Source organism: Anomaloglossus baeobatrachus, chromosome 3 (assembly GCF_048569485.1).
Source record: "Anomaloglossus baeobatrachus isolate aAnoBae1 chromosome 3, aAnoBae1.hap1, whole genome shotgun sequence".
Taxonomy (NCBI): Eukaryota; Metazoa; Chordata; class Amphibia; order Anura; family Aromobatidae; genus Anomaloglossus; species Anomaloglossus baeobatrachus.
In genome coordinates, this window is record NC_134355.1 from 621,983,501 (window position 1) to 622,005,822 (window position 22,322).

The window sequence follows — 22,322 nt, forward strand, 5'->3', positions numbered from 1 at the left end:
TATATATTCTAATCATAGCATTTCTGTATGCAAGGTGTTGATTCGTATTGAACTGATGATGCCCTACAACTTTGTAATTCACTTTTTTTCTCCATCTTGTTCCGTTTTTGAGCTAAAAATACTAACTCCGTTGTTTTCCACCAGGTGGCGCCATAGGTGGTTTCATTGCGTAGCGCATGGCTACTTTACTATACCTAGACACCACTTCTATGCCTATAGTTGCCGCCGTTCTCATGTTAATAGCGGTGGACAGGATATGGGTGGACACACTATATATCTGTGACTTTTATTACACTCCTGTCCCGTTCCTCCCAGGGGTGAAAGGGAGGAGAAAACAGATCTCGACTGGTCAGGAACAGGGCCAGGAAGGAGACTCAGGCATCCCCATCTTTAAGGGTATGCCTGAGAATAGGGATAGCATAGGGCCCCTAGCATGAGGGACAGCTTAGTAGGCCTGGTTCCTCGCTATCCCACAGTCAGCATGACAAAATTACTATACTATAGTTGACTACACTACTCAGATTGACAATCCTTTGATTAAAGAGAGTTTTTCATCACAGAATGACTGTACAAACCAAGCACAGGAGTTTGGTGCACCATGGCGTGACCAAATATTTAACTGCTCCTTCCCACCTGCTTGTTTTCCATCTGTCTCCAGCTCTATTGCTGTCAATCAAAAAGGGGGGTGGGGGTGGAGATATAGGGAAAGTAAGCAGATGGGAAGGTACACTTAAATATTTGGCCCCGCCATGATGCTCCGAGTACCTGTGCTTGTTTTCTACAGTCATTCTATACTTACAGACGCCCTTTAAGCTAAGTATTAACACTGAACAAGCAGGGAGGGCTGTAATGTTTGAGCTCAGAAGTGTGAATACAGTTCTCAAATAGATTAGACTATAGAATTATTATATCTTGGACTCAGTACAAGATTAGAAAAGTAAAACATCTACAAAGTTACTTTTCAATTTATTCCCTCCACATGAGAAGTATAAAATGACTCCTGAAGGTGAACTACACCATACATTCACTGGGTCTACCTTTCAAATCCCTGAGGAACATTTCATTACAGCTATTATAAGATTTCTCTTTCCCCTTTTTCACACCAAATGTGTAAATAGGAAACATTTTCCAAACAGCTGCGGCGGACGTGTGGCTGGAATTTTAATTTCCATCTTGTTTCCAGGGAATGGACGTACATCACAGGAGGAAACCGGAAGATCAAGGAAGTAATTTTACTTTACTGGCTGTGTGATGTGATAAGGTAAAATTAGAAATGTAAAAAATAACACATGGTTTGGATTAACGAGGCAGGACCTGGTGTATAGTGCCACGTTTCATGAAACAAACAATTTTTCACAATCATTTACACGTGGTATATGTACATCAGAATTGACAACTTTTGGAAAAGAATGTCAGGGAGATTCTGAAAATTGTCATATAAAGCAGTGTGCTTTGTCTGGCCCTCTCATATAGAAGCTCCCCTAATCTGATGTCTGGTGAAACATGAAATGCGTGCACATAGACTATCCCTATAAAATTTAAATACTTTATTAAATCACTTAAAACCACACCGTGCTTACTAAAAGTGCACAGGATAGATTGCTGGCCCTCAATAGCTGCACCTATCTGTGCACTGCCTTAGGGTATGTGCACACGTTACTTTTTTTTCCGCGCGGAAAAAAACGCACCCTCTGGCAGAGGGGAGAATTGTAAACAATGCTTTTTGAGAAACAACGCATCGAAAACGCATGCGTTTTTCATGCGTTTTTTTAGGTGCGTTTTTTAAGACTTGGGTACCTAGTGACCCCATTTTGGAATCTGCACCCCTCAAGGATTTTATTCAGGAGTATATTAATCATTTTGAATCCACAGCTACTTCCCCCAAAATGTAGCTGTAGCAACAATATTCTCACTGTTGGGCTATGTGGCCATGATCCAGCGACACGGCGTCTAGTACACAGTGTCAGCCTTCCTGCAGAGATGTGAGTGTTTCCCACGGGAGAACGCAGCTGCCCATGCCCACGATTTGGGTTCAGGCTGCTGTGGAGCTCTATTCTACCTGCAGAGAACACTCATCTACGCAGCATAAATTGACATGCTGAGGCTCGGGAAGCTGCTTCACAGGTCGGTTTATGCTGCAGAGAAAAGAAGCACAGTGGGCCTGAGATTTCTAAAAATCCTTCCACTGTGCTTCTACTGCACAACGCAGCGTCATGGACGCAGGGAAAACACTCTGCGCCCAAAACGCTGCAAACCCCGATTGTGGGCATCCAGCCTAAAAAGCGTCAATGGAGGTCAAATATATATACAACGTCCCAGCCCCCCCTGCATATTCTAAGCTGGCACCTTTAGTACCTTTCATGTGGCACTAAAGGGTGCCTAGCCTAGTTTTTATCACAAAAACAAAAAAAAAAAAATGGCGTGGGGTCCCCCCTATTTTTGATAGCCAGTCAGGGTAAAGCAGACAGCTGTAGCCTGCAAACCACAGCTGGCAGCTTCATCTTGTCTGGTGATCAATTTGGAGGGCTCCCCAGGTTTTTTTTTTTTAATTATAAATAAAAATAATAAAAAAAAAAATAACATGGGGTCCCCCCAAATTAGATCACCAGCCAAGGTGAAGCTGACAGCTGAGGTCTGGTATTCTCAGGGTGGGAAGAGCCATGGTTATTGGACTCTTCCCAGCCTAAAAATAGCAGGCCACAGCCGCCCCAGAAGTGGCGCATCCATTAGATGCGCCAATCCTGGCGCTTCGCCCCAACTCATCCCGCGCCCTGGTGCGTTGGCAAACGGGGTAATAAATGGGGTTGATACCAGATGTGTAATGTCACCTGGCATCAAGCCCAGCAATTAGTGATGTCACGGCGTCTATCAGACACCCGACATAACTAATTGACAGTAAACAAAAGCAAAAAAAGACAACAAAAAATTTTTTATTAGAAAAAACACTCCCCAAATCATTCCCTTGTTCTCCAATTTAATAAAAAAAAATGGGTCCGCAGAAATCCATTTGGATGTCCCACATCGGCTCTGGACCTTCTAGAATATGGGGGCACGTTCAGGGAACGTATCCCCCATTTTCTAGGAGGGCAGACCCTCCATTTGAGGAGAGTGGGTGCAAAAATCTGCACCCACTCTCCCCAGGTCACAGCTGCAGAGTGCCGAGCAGCCAGCACAGCTCACACTGAACACAGTGCTGGCTGTCAGCTGCTCGGCACATGTGACCAGCCGGCGTCTGCTGTGAAGGAGGAGGGAGCCGCGGGGGATCAGCGCTGCGACCGGACAGGTATGTATGACACCGGGGGGAATTGGGGCGAACGGGCAGGGCCTGGGTGCATTTTTCTGTCGCATGTCTCAAGGCACATGCGACAGATAACATAGGAGCAGGGCGGCCGGTGCGCTACTGTGCACGCGGCCATGTTGGATTTTGTTGGGTCGGGGCGGGCACTTTGGCGACACCGGGGGCTTTCCTGAACTTTGCCAGGAAGTGAGGTCAACAGGAAACCTCTTGACCTCACTTCCAGGTAAATGCCTGCGTTCTGGCGTGCCGACAAAGCCCGCGGACCGCAACAAAAAAGCAGGTCACTGCGGTGTAGCTGCGTTCTGACCCCACATCATTGATTTCAATGGGGGAGAGAACGCAGCCACAACGCACAAAAGAAGTGACATGCTGCTTTTCTTTCCGCACCGATTTTTGGCATCAAAAACGCTGCGTTTAGAAACGCAGCGTGTGCACTGATTTTTCAGCTTTCCCATACACTTTGCTGGGAAAGCTGAACGCATGCAATTTGCCACTGAAACGCTGCGGTTCAAAACGCAGCGTTTCCGCGGTAAAAAACGCAACGTGTGCACACAGCCTTACAGCGGGGGTTGGCACCCTAAAAATGCGATGTGGCGCCCCCACTCCGCGACAACTTTCCCTGCTGCCCCTGAAGTCCCTGCCGGAAAAAAGGTGCAGTGCCTAAGATAAGTGCAACAAATAAATTCGTGTGGCAGGTGGACAGTAGGGAGGAAAATTCAAAAACTTATCTCATTGATATGAATAAAATAGTAATTTCAAGCCTCAACGCGTTTCTCCCAGAAGTGGGTTCCTCAGGAGGCCAATAGTAAACTACAATGGTGGTTCAGAAAAACCCTCTGTAGCCTGATGGCTGATTCAAAGAGGGGATCCTGATGATAAATAGCACACTGCAGACCCAAATAGTGCTGGTGTCCAAGGGAAAAACTCCCTATTCAATGAGATCACCAAAATCATATAAAGCAGTGTGCTTTGTCTGGCCCTCTCATATAGAAGCTCCCCTAATCTGATGTCTGGTGAAACATGAAATGCACCTGACCTCCTCCATCATAATCCAAATACAGATGCCAGATCAGACCCCATAACTAATACAGACCAAACGAAAGACTCCTCTAATCCAACGAGGAAAGAAAGAAAAACCGGTGGCACTCAACCTTCATAAAAATCGTTTTATTTCCTCCAACGATAAAAAACATAAAGGACCCGACAAAGCGCCGAGGTACGCGAAACGGTCACCATCACCCCCAACTCGCCCTGCATCTTTGACATCCCCCTACTGTATGTTTTTTATCATTGGATAAAATAAAAGAAGATTGTTAAGAAGGGTGAGTGCCACCGGTTTTTATTTCCTTTCTTGTTGGATTTGGATTACTGTGCTGATTGCCAAGTGGATCACCTCCCTGCTTGAGTCCGGTGTTATATTGACTTTGCCTTTTTCTCTTGGAGATTTATAAAATGGAGCTAGGTGCGTGTTAGGTAATGATGCCGGACTATTATCTCCTTTGTGGATTTAAAGACTCCTTTAATAAATACAGAACCCCAGAACTTGTCAACAAATGAAAAGATAACCCCTGAACCCTTAAATAAATATGGATCCTCTTAACTATTAGACCCCCTCCTAAATTAATGCAGATACCAAACTGCCAAAAATACAGACTTTGAATCCTCTTAAAGGGAATGTCTGAAATGAACTATTGTGTAAGTCAGTAGAATAAGGTTTATGGCACACTTCAAAATATGGGGCAAAACCGTCAATAGATAAAAAGAGAACGTGGCACACCAAAATTAATATAAGGATTTTATTGTATAGGCAGTCCAAAAAATGAAACGTCTCGACCCTTGTATTTGGGTCTTCATCAGACTCCATAGATTCTTGTACAGGGTTATGCCATTAGGATGGTGGTATTGGAAAAAAATCACCTCGCAATTTATAAATAAATCAGAATGTATCGATGTGATGGCGCGGTATAGTGGAGAAAGGCGCACTTCTTCAATGTGTAAGATGCTCTGCTATACCGTGCCATCACATCTATACATTTCAGCAGTCTGATTTTTTTTATAAATCGCAAGGCGATTTTTGACAATACCACCATCCTAATGGCATATCATTGTACAAGACTCTATTGTGACTGATGAAGACCCAAATACTGGGGTCGAAACGTTACATTTTTTGGACTACCTATACAATAAAGTACTTAATGTATTTTTCTTATCCATTTTTAGCAATATTTTTTGTTCATATGACAATTTTTATTAAATTTAGAGACACACATAAAAGAATAGCCATCTGGTATGCTGAATAAAACATCACATTGATTATCACCTTTAAAATTCGCAACATGACATAAACAAGTTACCAAGAAAGGTTATGGACCTACGCGTTTCGGCAAAGGCTATTTATTTTGTAAATATCCATGAATAAGGCTTTGCCAAAACGCGTAGGTCCATAACCTTTGTTGGTATATTGTTTATAACCAAAACAAACATATAGTGATAGGAGTAAATGTGAACAAAAACCAAAAAGAAAAAACTCCTAAAAAGATACTTTATTCTAATCGATATTAAAATTTATGAATATAAAACACTGCTCATCCATGATTACTACAGTGATACATTTTATATGCTAATATCAGTAGTTCCACAGCTTGATGAGCACCGTATGGTTTATTGGAATAGAACAAGATATTATGTCATGGATATGTTATTTTTCCTAGAGATCTAATCCGGATCATTCCCCTGATGAACCCCTAGAAAAAATATAGGGGGGAAACGCGTCGGGATAGAATACTGGATGGTCTCGGCAGATAAGTCATTCCCTGCTGGGACTTTATATCCATATGTATATATGAACCAATTTTTGATCTGAGATCCATTTAACATCTATAAAAAGCTGTAATATATCAAATTACCTTAACCTACTGTGACTATTTGCACATTTCCTTGGTGGTGGGTCTCCCGGATCTGACTGACTAGTTTGAAGGGAGATATTATGGAGAGACGACGTGGAGCGGGGGGTACCCAATAATTTATGGTGCACCTCCGCTGGTAGGTAGGAGATAGGGAGGGATAGATAGTTTATCCCCCAATCCACGTATCGACATATTTGAGTTAATTAGTGCAACTATTAGTGTTGCCCCTACCCTGAGAACAGTAAACAATCAACACTGTCCCCACCAATCGGATCTATCACCCTATCACACCCACTGTAATGTATCACTGTAGTAATCATGGATGAGCAGTGTTTTATATTCATAAATTTTAATATCGATTAGAATAAAGTATCTTTTTAGGAGTTTTTTCTTTTTGGTTTTTGTTCACATTTACTCCTATCACTATATGTTTGTTTTGGTTATAAATATATTGACATGGCCAGCTTCCTCTCGGGACCTCTAAATAGCAATAGATGGCTCAGCGATGCTGAAGAGGTGTTTTCCGACAAAAACCTTGACACAAACCCAACAAATAGAAATCTCAGAGTGGTGTTCTCTGAGTTACAAACAGCATATATAGACAACGCAAAAAGTTGGTGGGAACTACAATCCCTGGAACACTATATAAAAAATAATATAGTGCCCAGAGGATTGAGAATCAATCTAATTCCAGCAGAAAGAGTAAGGACCCCCCTTCTCCTCAAGAGGTGGGAGGAGGAGTGTGTGGCCTCCTCACTCCGCTTCATGAATATCCTCCTAGAAGAGGAAAAAAAGAAATTTGAGGAGACCAATAAGACTCTCACTACCCTCAGAGAAGAGGCCCTGAAATTTAATACCGACTCTGACTTCCAGATCAAGGAATTGGCTCTACAAGGTGCAGTAGAGAAATATCAACAAAACCTTAAGAGCCGTAAACATAAACATTTCATTAGGGATCTGGAAGATTTTAAGCAGAGAAGGGCCTATAACCTTACAGAAGGAGGAGGCGACATATCGTCCTCGGACCTTTCAGACTCTGAGAGTAGATCGAGAGAGAGAGGTCAAAACAGATCTAGGGGAGGTACACAGTCTACTGGACGTGGTGGGATCAGAGGATGTGGTACCTTGGGGGAGAACAAAAATCACTATGGAAATCAGGACCAACGAGGAGCACATACCTCGGGTTCAGAATCCTCCTCTTCTTTTGGACCACCAGCCTCTTTTGTACATCAGAACAATTTTTTAGGGATGAGGGACCCGTATCCCTTCCGAAAAAGACACAACAGAAAGGCCAAAAAATGGCAAATGGAGGCCAAACGGACGGTCAACATATTGTCAACCTATCCGACTATAGACTGTCTGAAATGGAAGAGAGGGTCCTTGGCTATGGTCTATCATTCGTTCCCACTACACGTTTTGATTCTTTTGTCTGGGTCAAAGACCTTGAACTGTTTCTGAGGAAGCTCAGATGGAGGAAGCACTTTAGGCATAATGATTTGAATGAGTGTCAGAGGCTGGGGATATCCCCTGGTATGCTCCCAGACGTCAGACTATTGGCAAGTTTATCAGAAATTGACAGGACAGATAAGGGGGTTGGTCCATTCACCAACCTGAAACCTAAGAATAGGAAGATGCCTCCTCCTACTGAATGCACAAGTATTGACATCTTTGCATCACTGGTGACAAAGGAGATACGTAAAATAAGACCTGGACTAACCAGTAACAAAAGTAATCTCACACATAGAGAAAGAGAGGCCCTTCTGTCCCTTGACCATAATAAAGCCATAACAATAAAGCCCTCCGATAAGGGGGGCAATATTGTGATTATGAATACGGAACAATATCGCTCTATGTGCCTCCAACTGCTTTCAGATAAAGCCACGTATGCGGTTCTATCTGGAGATCCTACATCCGAGTTTAAGATAGCCCTTACTGAAATCGTGCAGGAAGGGTTTGAGTTGACTCTCATCTCTAAGGATGAAATGGATTTCCTGGCCCCAAAGGATGTGACAATAGCGACTTTTTACTCCACACCGAAGATCCATAAGGGGATACATCCCCTGAGGGGACGGCCCATAGTGTCAGGTATTGATGCTATGGGCCAAAACCCCAGTATTTACTTGGACAAAGTCCTGAGGGAGTTTGTGAACATACAGCCCTCTTTCATCAGAGATACATCAGATCTGCTGAGTAAACTAGATGGTATACATATTGACGAGGATACTATCCTTGCATCAATTGATGTTGAACAACTGTATAGTTGTATACCACATGATAATGGCATCAGAGCAGTTGAACATTTCTTGGAGACAAGAGGGGTACAATATAGAGAACATAACTGCTTCATAATCAAACTTCTCACCTTTGTGCTTACTCACAACTACTTTACCTTCCATAACAAGTTCTACCACCAGCTCAGGGATACTGCAATGGGGAGCCCTTGTGCTCCCACTTTTGCAAACATATACCTGGGCTGGTGGGAGGATGCTGTGGTTTTTGGGGACGAGGATGTCACGTGGACCCCCCAGATTATCTTCTGGGGGCGTTATATAGATGACATCCTCGTCCTCTGGAAGGGGGATGCAGCATCTTTCCTGAAGTTTGTAGCACACCTAAATATTAACAGCTTTGGACTCAAGTTTACATGTGAGGTGGGAGGTGATAGACTGCCGTTCCTAGACATCCTCCTGACGAAAAACATTGATGGTACCTTGGGGACGACAGTCTATCGCAAGCCAACGGCAACAAATAGTTTGCTTAGGTGGCAGAGTCACCATCCTGAGACCCTACGTAGGGGCATTCCGAAGGGGCAGTTTCTCCGGTTTAGGAGAAACTGCTCCTCGCTACATGATTTCCAACAGAGGGCAGTTGGGCTTGGAGATAATTTTAGAGAAAGGGGGTACCCTGAACACGTTATTCAGACAGCCTTTAGATCTGCTTGGGGCCAAAAGAGGGCCACACTGCTAGCCCCTAAGCCTAAACCTGAACAAGAAAAGATCACTAGACTGATTGGCTCTTATGATGATGAAAATAGCAAGATCATGCATATACTAAGACGACATTGGGGGATATTAAGATCAGACCCAGATATCTGTGAGTACATCACACCCCACCCGAGTGTTACTTACAGAAGAGGCAAAACCATCAAAGACTTTGTGGTCCATAGCCACTATGTGGCAGAAAAAGCACCAGGATCATGGCTAGAAAGAAAGCCTCACGGGACTTTTAGGTGTGGGTCCTGCAAGTTTTGCCCCTACATTGACCAGAATAAAACCTTCAGTAATCACCAATTGGGCAGAGTCTTTCATATTAGGGACTTTACGAACTGCCGGACGGAGGGCTTAGTATATAGATGTACTTGTACATGCCCGCTTAGTTACATCGGCAAGACAAAACGTCAATTACGTGTCCGTATAGGAGAACACGTGGGTGACATAATTCACAAACGTGATACGCCTATAGCGAGGCATGTAAATATGTGTCACGGAGGAGATCTAAAGAGCATACGATTCCAGGGAATCGAAGTTGTCCCGAGGCCAAGCAGGAAAGGGAATTGGGATATTAAAATCCTTCAGAGAGAGGCACGGTGGACATTCCTACTTGAAACAGTTAGTCCAAATGGACTTAACGAGGTTCTTAGTTACACCAGCTTCATCTAAGAGTATCAAATGAGGTTATAATGCTATACCCGAGAGGTATTATAAGTACAAATGTAGCCAGGCTAATATTCGACAATTTTGTTGTTGTATTGACTGACAGTAATATCTGCTGTCAGTATTCTTATCTATACATTTAACTCATATTTGTGCAATTAGATATAGGTTCTCATTGAGATTACGCGAATAACACTAACTATTTCTGACCAGGAACTATTGTATGCAGCATATGTGGGGATACATAGAGGAGCCGCACACTGGAAGTGATGTCATCGACTGCTTCCAGTGAGGCATTGCGGCACGTAGAATATGGGGAGGAATAGAAAAAACGCATACCGGAAGTGACGCTGGATGACTATTTCCGGCTAGCACTTCATGGAACGCACCATACTGCGCAGCTACGGAAGTGATCTCCGGATCACTTCCGGTTGATCGCCATGGCGCGTCACGATACAGTCCCAGTGAGCTGATACGGAAGTGATACATCTAGCACTTCCGGCGCGATACTGGGAGGCGGGAACTATAAGTTTCCAAAGTACATATAAGACAGTGAAGGAGAAGGGAAGCTGTATGATATGATAGCTGATACTACGGGAGCTGCAGGACATTAAAAGCGGCGTTTCCCTACAGATTGAATACCCTATTATGGGCGATTGATGCCACACTGCCTTTGTGACCGTCAGTTACTAAGATATAAGGTATGTCCCCTTTCCTATGGTAATATTGGTAGTCCCATAGTTTGTTGAGAACCTTATAGCTTATTGGAATAGAACAAGAGAGTATATCATGGATATGTTATTTTTGATAGCTGTTATTATGGGACCTGCAGAATATTGAGAGCAGCGTTTCACTACAGACTGAATGACCTTTTATGGGCGGTTGATGCCACACTGTCGTTGTGACCGTCAGTTACTAAGATATAAGGTATGTCCCCTTTTATATGCTAATATCAGTAGTTCCACAGCTTGATGAGCACCGTATGGTTTATTGGAATAGAACAAGATATTATGTCATGGATATGTTATTTTTCCTAGAGATCTAATCCGGATCATTCCCCTGATGAACCCCTAGAAAAAATATAGGGGGGAAACGCGTCGGGATAGAATACTGGATGGTCTCGGCAGATAAGTCATTCCCTGCTGGGACTTTATATCCATATGTATATATGAACCAATTTTTGATCTGAGATCCATTTAACATCTATAAAAAGCTGTAATATATCAAATTACCTTAACCTACTGTGACTACTTGCACATTTCCTTGGTGGTGGGTCTCCCGGATCTGACTGACTAGTTTGAAGGGAGATATTAGGGAGAGACGACGTGGAGCGGGGGGTACCCAATAATTTATGGTGCACCTCCGCTGGTAGGTAGGAGATAGGGAGGGATAGATAGTTTATCCCCCAATCCACGTATCGACATATTTGAGTTAATTAGTGCAACTATTAGTGTTGCCCCTACCCTGAGAACAGTAAACAATCAACACTGTCCCCACCAATCGGATCTATCACCCTATCACACCCACTGTAATGTATCACTGTAGTAATCATGGATGAGCAGTGTTTTATATTCATAAATTTTAATATCGATTAGAATAAAGTATCTTTTTAGGAGTTTTTTCTTTTTGGTTTTTGTTGGTATATTGTTTATAAGATTCTATGGAGAGGGCAGGGGAAAGAAAAGGGAAGCAGACGTCTGCTGCGAATTATGAAACAACAGTTACACTTTATAGGGGTAATGATGACGATTCTTACCTGGCAGGACATGGAGCAGACGTGTTTTCAACAAGCTCCACCATCCTAACACCCCACAGCAAGCAAATTATTTTACTTACCCCCTAAACGTCTGTATCATGCCTGCAGATAGTACCATTTGTGAGAAAAAACACTTTTTGTTCTGCGGAATATATGAATCTGGAACCTTTAATCTGCATTAGGACTCCCCTAAACATAGGCCTGAAATATGTCCTCCATTAACACATATAGAACCTTGCTACCCTCCATAGAAGTCCTCATGTCTGCCTGCAGCCTACCCTGAGCCCTAAAGGTGGCTTTACACGCAACGACATATCTAACGATATGTCGTCGGGGTCACGGAAATCGTGATGCACATTCGGCATAGTTAGCGATGTCATTGCGTGTAACAGCTCTGAGCGACAGTTAACGATCAAAAATACTCACCTTATCGTTGATCGTTGACATGTCGTTCATTTTCAAAATCTCGTTGGTCATTGTGGAGTTAGGTTGTTCGTCGTTCCTGACGCAGCACACATCGCTACGTGTGACACCCCGGGAACGACGAAAAACAGCGTTCCTGTGTCCTCTGGCAATGAGGTGGGCGTGTCGATAATGCAGCTGCTCTCCGCCCCTCCGCTTCTATTTGACGCCTGGCGTGTGACGTCGCTGTGACGCCGCACGAACCGCACCCTTAGAAAAGAGGTGGTTCGCCGTCCACAGCGACGTCGCTGGGAAGGTAAGTTAGTGTGAGGGGTACTGGCGATATTGTGCGCCACGGGCAGCGATTTGCCCGTGACGCACAAACGACGGGGGCGGGTGCTTTCACTAGCGACATCGCTAGCGATGTCGCTGCGTGTAAAGCAGCCTTAAGACTGGCCCCCGCGGCCTAGTAGAGACCTAAATCCCCAACCAGGGATGACTTCGGCATTGCAGGGGGAATCTTTATCATAACATCCACTAGAACGGAGGAGGCCTGTTTGGACCCAGGAGAGATACAGTGAGAGGAGAGATCGCTGGAATCAGGATCTCTGCCCCGACGTTATGCTGCTCTCAGATTAGGGGGCAAAACCTGGTGACAGATTCCCTTTAATAGTATCTGTACCCTGAAAACTCCAATACAGTTGAACGTTTTGTGGGCCGATGCCGCCCAGTGCCGGACCATGCTTACTTGGCATTTCCCAGTCAGGCTCTACTCACAGCAAGAGGAGGAGGGGAGGAGAGAAGATCCAGCACCGACGTAATAAAAAATTCTTTATTCAAAATTCATAAAAAGGTAATTCCAACCAAGTGCAGAATATATTCATGTTTGACACGTTTCGGAGAAAGTAGACTCCTTATTCATAAGCAACATAACCTTATGTTGCTTATGAATAAGGAGTCTACTTTCTCCAAAACGCGTCAAGCATAAATATATTCTGCACTTGGTTGGAATTACCTTTTTTATGAATTTTGAATAAAGAATTGTTTATTACGTCGGTGCTGGATCTTCTCTCCTCCCCTCCTACTCCTGATGTGACTGATATTCAGCTGTGGAAGCCAAACCACTTTTTCCATGCACCAGACCAGAAGTTGGAGATACCTGCTTTGGAGTGGTGAGCTGAACCAAATTCCTTATTTGTGTCTACTCACAGCAGTACCTTTATATTTTCCAGTGTATTTACTATACCTCCCACAACTTCTACCAACAGTTCCAGAATCATTACCAGTACTCACGCCATTGCACCTATTTCTCCAACAAGTCACGGCAGGGCAATAACTTTTTCTTTCTACATGTCAGGGCCTTACTTTTCCTGAATTGTTGAGTGATGTCTTAATCACTGCCTAGTTTAGCACAGTACAAAGTGTTTATTATGAGTAACTCTGAGACTTTATTATCAATTATTTTAGAGACTGAGGACGCACACCCTGAACAGTACAAGCAGAACCAGATAAATGCAGATTACTAAAATGTTCTGACTTTTCATGGAAACAATTAAATGAATAATTTAAAGCCCATCTCAGATTGTTCAGGAAACTACATAAGGCCGAGAATGGGAATGATAGACCAGACTATAATACAGTATATGACAAAAGTGAGTACACTCCTCACGTTTTTGTAAATATTTTATAGCTTTTTATGTGATAACACTGAAGATCTGACACTGTGATACAATGTACAGTGTCAGTGTGCAGCTTGTATAACAGTGTAAATTTGGTGCCCTCTAAATAACTCAACACACAGCCATTACTGTCTAAACCACTGACAACAAAAGGGAGTACACCCCTAAGTGAAAATGAACAAATTGTGCCCAAATGTCAACTTTTGTGTGGCCTCCATTATTTTCAATCACTGCCTTAACTCTCTTGGGCATGGAGCTCACTAGAGCTTCACAGGAGCCGCTGAATACTTTTCTATCCTCCATGATGATATCACATAGCTGGTGGATGTTAGAGACCATGTGCTTCTCCATCTTCCATTTGAGGAGGCCACACAGATGCAAACTAGGGATGCTTGGCCAGTCCAGAACCTTTACCCTCAGTTTCTTTAGCAAGGCAGTGGTTGTCTTGGAGGTGTATAAGATTATCATCAAGTTAGAATACTGCAGTGTGCCACAGTTTCCGAAGAGAGGATCATCGTCTGCTTCAGTATGTCACAGTACATGTTGGCATTCATGGTTCTCTCTATGAACTGTAGCTCCCCACAGCCGGCAGCACTCATGCAGCCCCAAATCATGACACTCCCACCACCATTCCTGACTGTAGGTAGGACACACTTACAGTCATATGAAAAAGTTTGGGTACCCCTATTAAAGGGAACCTGTCAGCAGAAATTTTGCTTTAAACCTAAAAGTTTCCCCTTCTGCAGCTCCTGGGCTGCATTCTAGCAAGGTTCCTATAGTTTTTGTGCCCCCTTTTAGACCAAATTAAATACTTTATAAAGTTGTACCTTTTGGTATGCAAATTTTCTAAATTATCCATCGGGGCGGGTTGTCTGGTGTCCGTTACTGTCCCTCCTGCTGATTTATGCCGTCCCCCAACGCTCCATTTAATACCTCAGGACGCCGCCCAGTGCGCCCGTGGTCCCGCGCATGCGCCGTGCGACTGTACAGGGACTGTGCACTGTGTGCACAGTGTGACCGCTGGTGACATGTTGTGCAGGCACGAGATTATGGGCGGCGCTGTGATTATCAGCAAGTGCCCGCCCATAATCTCGCCCGCGCTTTCCCCTCTGCCTCCAGCATTCTGCGCAAGCGCTGGCCAGATAACCCGACGTCACCTCTTTCCCATCTTGCCATGGAGCAGGAAATAGATGGGAGGAGCGGAGCAGGACACCACCGGTTACGAGCGGTGACGTCAGGTCATCTGGCCAGCGCTTGCGCAGAATGCTGGAGGCAGAGGGGAAAGGGCGGGCACGAGATTATGGGCGGGCACTTGCTGATAACAATCACAGCGCCGCCCATAATCTCGTGCCTGCGCAACACGTCACCAGCGGTCACACAGTGCACAGTCCCGATACAGACGCATGGCGCATGCACGGGTCCACGGGCGCACTGGACGGCGTCCTGAGGTATGAAATGGAGCGTTGGGGCACGGCGTAAATCGGCAGGAGGGACAGTAACGGACACCAGACAGCCCGCCCCCATGGATAATTTAGAAGATTTGCATACCAAAAGGTACTTTATAAAGTATTTAATTTGGTTTAAAAAAGGGGCACAAAAACTATAGAAACCTTGCTAGAATGCAGCCCAGGAGCTGCAGAAGGGGAAACTTTTAGGTTTAGAGCAAAATTTCTGCTGACAGGTTCCCTTTAATGTTAACCTTTTTTCTTCATAACAATTTGGGTTTTTGCAACAGCTGTTTCAGTTTCATATATCTAATAACTGATGGACTCAGTAATATTTATGGATTGAAATGAGGTTTATTGTACTAACAGAAAATGTGCAATCCACATTTAAACAAAATTTGACCGGTGCAAAAGTATGGGTACCTCAACATAAAAGTGACATTAATATTTTGTAGATCCTCCTTTTGCAAAAATAACAGCCTCTAGTCGCTTCCTGTAGCTTTTAATGAGTTCCTGGGTCCTGAATGAAGGTATATTTGACCATTCCTGTTTACAAAACAATTCCAGTTCAGTTAAGTTTGATGGTCGCTGAGCATGGACAGCACGCTTCAAATCATCCCACAGATTTTCAATGATATTCAGGTCTGGGGACTGGGATGGCCATTCCAGAACATTGTAATTATTCCTCTGCATGAATGCCTGAGTAGATTTGGAGCAGTGTTTTGGATCATTGTCTTGCTGAAATATCCATCCCCTGCGTAACTTCAACTTCGTCACTGATTCTTGCACATTATTGTCAAGAATCTGCTGATACTGAGTTGAATCCATGCGACCCTCAACTTTAACAAGATTCCCGGTGTCGGCATTGGCCACACAGCCCCAAAGCATGATGGAACCTCCACCAAATTTTACTGTGGGTAGCAAGTGCTTTTCTTGGAATGCCGTGTTTTTTTGCCTCCATGCATAACGCCTTTTTGTATGACCAAACAACTCAATCTTTGTTTCATCAGTCCACAGGACCTTCTTCCAAAATGTAACTGGCTTGTCCAAATGTGCTTTTGCATACCTCAGGCGACTGTGGGGCATGCTTGCAGAAACGGCTTCTTTCACATCACTCTCCCATACAGCTTCTCCTTGTAGAAAGTGCGCTGTATTGTTGACCGATGCACATTGACATCATCTGCAGCAAGATGATGCTGCAGGTCTTTGGAGGTGGTCTGTGGATTGTCCTTTACTGTTCTCACCATTCTTCTTCTCTGCCTTTCTGATATTTTTCTTGGCCTGCCACTTCTGGGCGTAACAAGAACTGTACCTGTGTTCTTCCATTTCCTTAATATGTTCCTCACAGTGGAAACTGACAGTTTAAATCTCTGAGACAACTTTTTGTATCCTTCCCCTGAACAACTATGTTGAATAATCTTTGTTTGCAGATCATTTGAGAGTTGTTTTGAGGAGCCCATGATGCCACTCTTCATAGGAGATTCAAATAGGAGAACAACTTGCAAGTGGCCACCTTAAATACCTTTTCTCATGATTGGATACACCTGCCTATGAAGTTCAAAGCTCAATGAGGTTACAAAACCAATTTAATGCTTTAGTAAGTCAGTAAAAAGTAGTTAGGAGTGTTCAAATCAAGAAATTGATAAGGGTGCCCATACTTTTGCACCGGTCAAATTTTGTTTAAATGCGGATTGCACATTTTCTGTTAGTACAATAAACCTCATTTCAATCCAGAAATATTACTGAGTCCATCAGTTATTAGATATATGAAACTGAAATAGCTGTTACAAAAACCCAAATTGTTATAAAGAAAAAATGTTAACATTAATAGGGTGCCCAAACTTTTTCATATGACTGTAAATCACTCACAGGCGACGGGGGAATTTTTATGAGGGGAAAAAAAAATGTCATGAAGGAGCGTTTTAGGGAAATATTTAAAAAAAAAAAAAAAAAAAAACAAACAAAAAAAAAACCTATCAAACAAAAATCACACTTCACTGTATGGGGATATGCAATTAACACTTGAGGAAAAGGTAGGAGGGTGGTCTGTTGCAGGCCCATGACTATCTGATATTTTAGCAGTATCATAAATCTAAGAGCTATTATAGATACAGTGCCTACAAGTAGTATTCAACCCCCTGCAGATTTAGCAGGTTTACACATTCGGAATTAACTTGGCATTGTGACATTTGGACTGTAGATCAGCCTGGAAGTGTGAAATGCACTGCAGCAAAAAAGAATGTTGTTTTTTTTTTGTTTTTTTTAAATTGTGTAAAGTTTATTCAGAGGGTCATTTATTATTCAACCCCTCAAACCACAAGAATTCTGTTTGGTTCCCCTAAAGTATTAGGAAGTATTTCAGGCACAAAGAACAATGAGCTTCACATGTTTGGATTAATTATCTCTTTTTCCAGCCTTTTCTGACTAATTAAGACCCTCCCCAAACTTGTGAACAGCACTCATACTTGGTCAACATGGGAAAGACAAAGGAGCATTCCAAGGCCATCAGAGACAAGATCGTGAAGGGTCACAAGGCTGGCAAGGGGTACAAAACCCTTTCCAATGAGTTGGGCCTACCTGTCTCTACTGATGGGAGCATCATCCGGACGTGGAAGGCTTATGGAACTACTGTTAGCCTTCCACGGCCTGGACAGCCTTTGAAAGTTTCCACCCGTGCCAAGGCCAGGCTTGTCCGAAGAATCAAGGCTAACCCAAGGACAACAAGGAAGGAGCTCCAGAAAGATCTCATGGCAGTGGGGACATTGGTTTCAGTCAATACCATAAGTAACGTACTCCACCGCAATGGTCTCCGTTCCAGATGAGCCCGTAAGGTACCTTTACTTTCAAAGCGTCATGTCAAGGCTCGTCTACAGTTTGCTCATGATCACTTGGAGGACTCTTAGACAGACTGGTTCAAGGTTCTCTGGTCTGATGAGACCAAGATCGAGATCTTTGGTGCCAACCACACACGTGACGTTTGGAGACTGGATGGCACTGCATACGACCCCAAGAATACCATCCCTACAGTCAAGCATGGTGGTGGCAGCATCATGCTGTGGGGCTGTTTCTCAGCCAAGGGGCCTGGCCATCTGGTCTGCATCCATGGGAAGATGGATAGCACGGCCTACCTGGAGATTTTGGCCAAGAACCTCCGCTCCTCCATCAAGGATCTTAAGATGGGTCATCATTTCATCTTCCAACAAGACAACGACCCAAAGCACACAGCAAAGAAAACCAAGGCCTGGTTCAAGAGGGAAAAAATCAAGGTGTTGCAGTGGCCTAGTCAGTCTCCTGACCTTAACCAAATTGAAAACTTGTGGAAGGAGCTCAAGATTAAAGTCCACATGAGACACCCAAAGAACCTAGATAACTTGGAGAAGATCTGCATGGAGGAGTGGGCCAAGATAACTCCAGAGACCTGTACCGGCCTGATCAGGTCTTATAAAAGACGATTATTAGCTGTAATTGCAAACAAGGGTTATTCCACAAAATATTAAACCTAGGGGTTGAATAATAATTGACCCACACTTTTATGTTGAAAATTTATTAAAATTTAACTGAGCAACATAACTTGTTGGTTTGTAAGATTTATGCATCTGTTAATAAATCCTGCTCTTGTTTGAAGTTTGCAGGCTCTAACTTATTTGCATCTTATCAAACCTGCTAAATCTGCAGGGGGTTGAATACTACTTGTAGGCACTGTATATCTTCATATACCGAACAAAGATATAAATGCAACACTTGTTTTTGCTCCCATTTTTCATGAGCTAAACACTCTAAGAACTAGATTAATCTAAGAATCTATGTACGGTACACAAAAGGCCTTTACTCTTAATTAAATATTCACAAATTTAGTTTTCTAAATCAGTAATTCATGCAAAAAGAGCCCCGACCAAGTATTGAGGCATTTACTGTACAGACTTTTCAGTAGGTGCCAACATTTCTGAGTTTAAAATAATTTTTCAGTTGGTCTTAAATAATATTCTAATTTTCTGAGATAATGAGTTGTGGGTTTTCATTGGCTGTAAGCCATAATCATCAACATTAACAGAAATAAACACTTGAAATAGATCCCTCTGTGTATAATGACTATATATGTGTTTCCCTTTTTGTTGTGAATTACTGAAATAAATTAACTTTTTGATGATTTTCTAATTTATTGAGATGCCCCTGTATTACAATTTAGTGTAACTATCTGAAAAAGTCATAAATCAACTCCGCATCTTCATATTTCCAGTCTGACATTACTGTGTGAAGATGCACGTCATCCCATCAGCTGAAATCATTTGCTTTGCCGGCATCCTGGAAAAAAAAAGTCCAGTTTGCGTGTACGTCAATGGACGCACAGCGGTAGGAGACATCTGCAGGATATTGTCATTGAGGACACCTACAATTTGGCAGAGGACTTGGAAAGGATGTTTTGTGACATCTTCAACGAAGTGAGAATATTTTTTTCCATCTCCATAGTGTATATCACAGAGGGGGTAGCTTAAGCTGCTGTGTGACTTGTTGCAGGTGTTTGGGGAGGACAGACATTCCCAGAGGCCTTGATTCTTCCTTTGTTATAGTTGCTTCCTTGAAACATCCCTGACACATGTTATGTACAATGGAGAGCATTAGGCAACTTGCACATGTTCAGTATTTGGTGAGGTTGTTTTTTTTTACCTCTGTATCTAGAAGGGCACATGCATTTGTTGAGTATTTGGTGAGTTTTTTACCTCAGTATTTGTAGCCAAACCCAAGAGTGGGTGAAAAATGCAGAAGTGGTGACGTGTTTCTATTATACTTTTCCTCTGATTGTCCCACTCCTGGCTTTGACATACAGATACGGAGGTAAAAAAACCTCACCAAATACTCAACGTGAGCACATGGCCTTATAGTGTATATAACACAGTTTTGGTCATCAATCTAGAATAAGGACTCATGCAGACATCTGTGAAACTAAGGAGAACAAAGAAAAAACCAGCCTGTGAGTCTCCCAACTTTAATCCGTCAACGTCATACGTGCCTGTGCCTTACGAGGTCATCCAACTTGGGTTAGGAGACCTACGGCCATTCAATGCATTGTGGTCTGAGTTTGGATCACTCACAGACATCTGCATTAGTCCTTAAAGGGACTGTTCAAACCAAGTATAGGTGCTTGATGCATCATGGTGCAGCCAAACATTTCAGTTCACCTCCCTACCTACTTTTTTCCTAATATCTACTCCTTCTCTGGCTCAATGAAGGCAGAGCTGTCAAAGAAATGGGAAGGATGGAAATAGGGGGAAAGCTAGCAGGTTGGAAGGTGTATTTAAATATCTGTCCCCAATTTGGTGTACAGAGCACCTGTGCTTGATTTGAATAGTCATTCTGTGATAGAATCCCTTTAAGACCAGCTTATTGCCTAGTTCCTGTTGTAGACGGCCATATTTCAATGTCCAGACTGACCTCAGGTCTCCCAACCTGAACTTACAGCCTCATTTATGTCAATGAGATTATAAGTTCAAGATAGGCATTCAGTAGAGGTATTTTAGTCCATGTGCAGTAAGAAACAAAGTAGAAAGCTCACCACGCTGTGTATAGCAGTTTCAGTCCATGATATAGAAAATGGGTGCCAGATCCTCTGATAAGGTGTTCATCAGAAAAATAGAAACAAGACTGAAGGTACCTGTTACAGAAAACAAGGACACATGGATGCGGATGATAATTGACTGACCCTGGTCTAACTCCGGGCATAGAGAGTTATAGGATCAGAACATCTGGAGAGGCACAGACTAGGACCCGGGTGTAAGACATCTCGACAGTAGGTCAGTTCAAATCATTTTACTAGTCAAAAGACAACAAATATAGCCAACATTCCCAGTCACCCACCCAGGCACATTTGTAATGAAGGACTCTAGAAAAGTGGGGTGAAAACCAACATGGCTGCCACTACACCTACCGTAGCACAAAAATGGCCATCTTGCTTTCCCAGACTTCTAAATTTCCATTAATTGTAGCTTTTCAGGGATACATCCATCCCTTTTCTTCATTATTGTATGACCCTTTAGGGAAAGTGCACACAGTTTTTTGATGGGTCTTTTGGGGCTTAAAAAACACTTGACTCTTCCTATTTGTTTTTATTGTAAAACCACCTCTTCATGCAGGTCATTTCTTTAAAGTGCTTTCTGATGAGAAATGCTCCAAATTAGGCAATGTCCAATCAAAAAATGAAAAGAAAAAAAAACCAAAAAACCCCAAAAAAAACAAATCTCCCAAAAAACGCTTGAAGAACTTTCCAAGTCAGTTTCAGAGAGCAAAAAAAGTCCTACAAAAACTCCCCAAAGAAGGAGTTTCCTGAAGCTGATCCCACATAAAAATCAAATAAAAAAAAATTCTAAGGCAGTCAAAAACAAATAACTGTGTGAACATAACCTAATTGTGTCTGAAGAAAAGGAGTAAGAGGCCCCTTGACTTATGCTTTGACAACCACAATGTGAATCACAATATTCTTCCATAAACTCATCACCAAGAGAAGGATTAGGCTTTATGCAGATTGAGTTCTTCGAGGTGTTCTTGGAGCAGAAACCTTCCAAATCTCCTCAAAATCTTTGAGTTACCACTCAGTTTGTGCTCTAAAAAGTCAGCAAAAAGAGGGTGTGTACATATCCATAAGGCCCTCCTTCACACATCAGTGCCTCCGGTACTTCTGGAGTCCGTTTTCACACATACAGGAGACACAGACACACACAAACCCATTAAAATCATTGGGCTTGATCACACATCCTTGTTTTGATACGCATTGTGTGTCGGTGTGGAGCACGTGTGTCAGTATGCTTCACATAGCGACATGTCCATTTTCTGCCGGACCGTGTTTTGCATGAACGTGTGTGGTACAAGGCCTAAGAGAATTTGTACAAACTGGATTCCTGAAATGACCAAGCATTACACAGAACTGTAAAATGCTCTGTCATTAAGTGATGCAGCTGCTAGTCTAAAATCCCCCAGAGGCCCATAGATAAATCAAGGCTTGGCTCACGTTGCCTAGATCCTTCCTGGTAAGCAGAGGAACCAGTCTCTTCTGTGCCAGGGCTATGCCTACTGTTTTATTTACACAGTGCAAACCTACAATCATTTCCTGCTCTAAAAGGACAAGGAATTTAGCAGCTTCGGCTTATCAACTGGAAGCATCTAATAACCTGAACATTCAAATGCCACCAGA

General features: G+C 43.0%; 1 long non-coding RNA gene across 1 annotated transcript in view; it reads left to right on the plus strand.

The window, feature by feature from the left end:
* LOC142295663 (uncharacterized) overlaps nucleotides 1–13,638 on the plus strand; it is a 65,452-nt gene extending 51,814 nt beyond the window's left edge. The window contains exons 3-4 of the long non-coding RNA XR_012751512.1: nucleotides 1,184–1,261; nucleotides 13,483–13,638. This is a non-coding gene — a long non-coding RNA (uncharacterized LOC142295663). The remainder of the gene's footprint in view (nucleotides 1–1,183; nucleotides 1,262–13,482) is intronic.
* The last annotated feature ends 8,684 nt before the right edge of the window (nucleotides 13,639–22,322 follow it).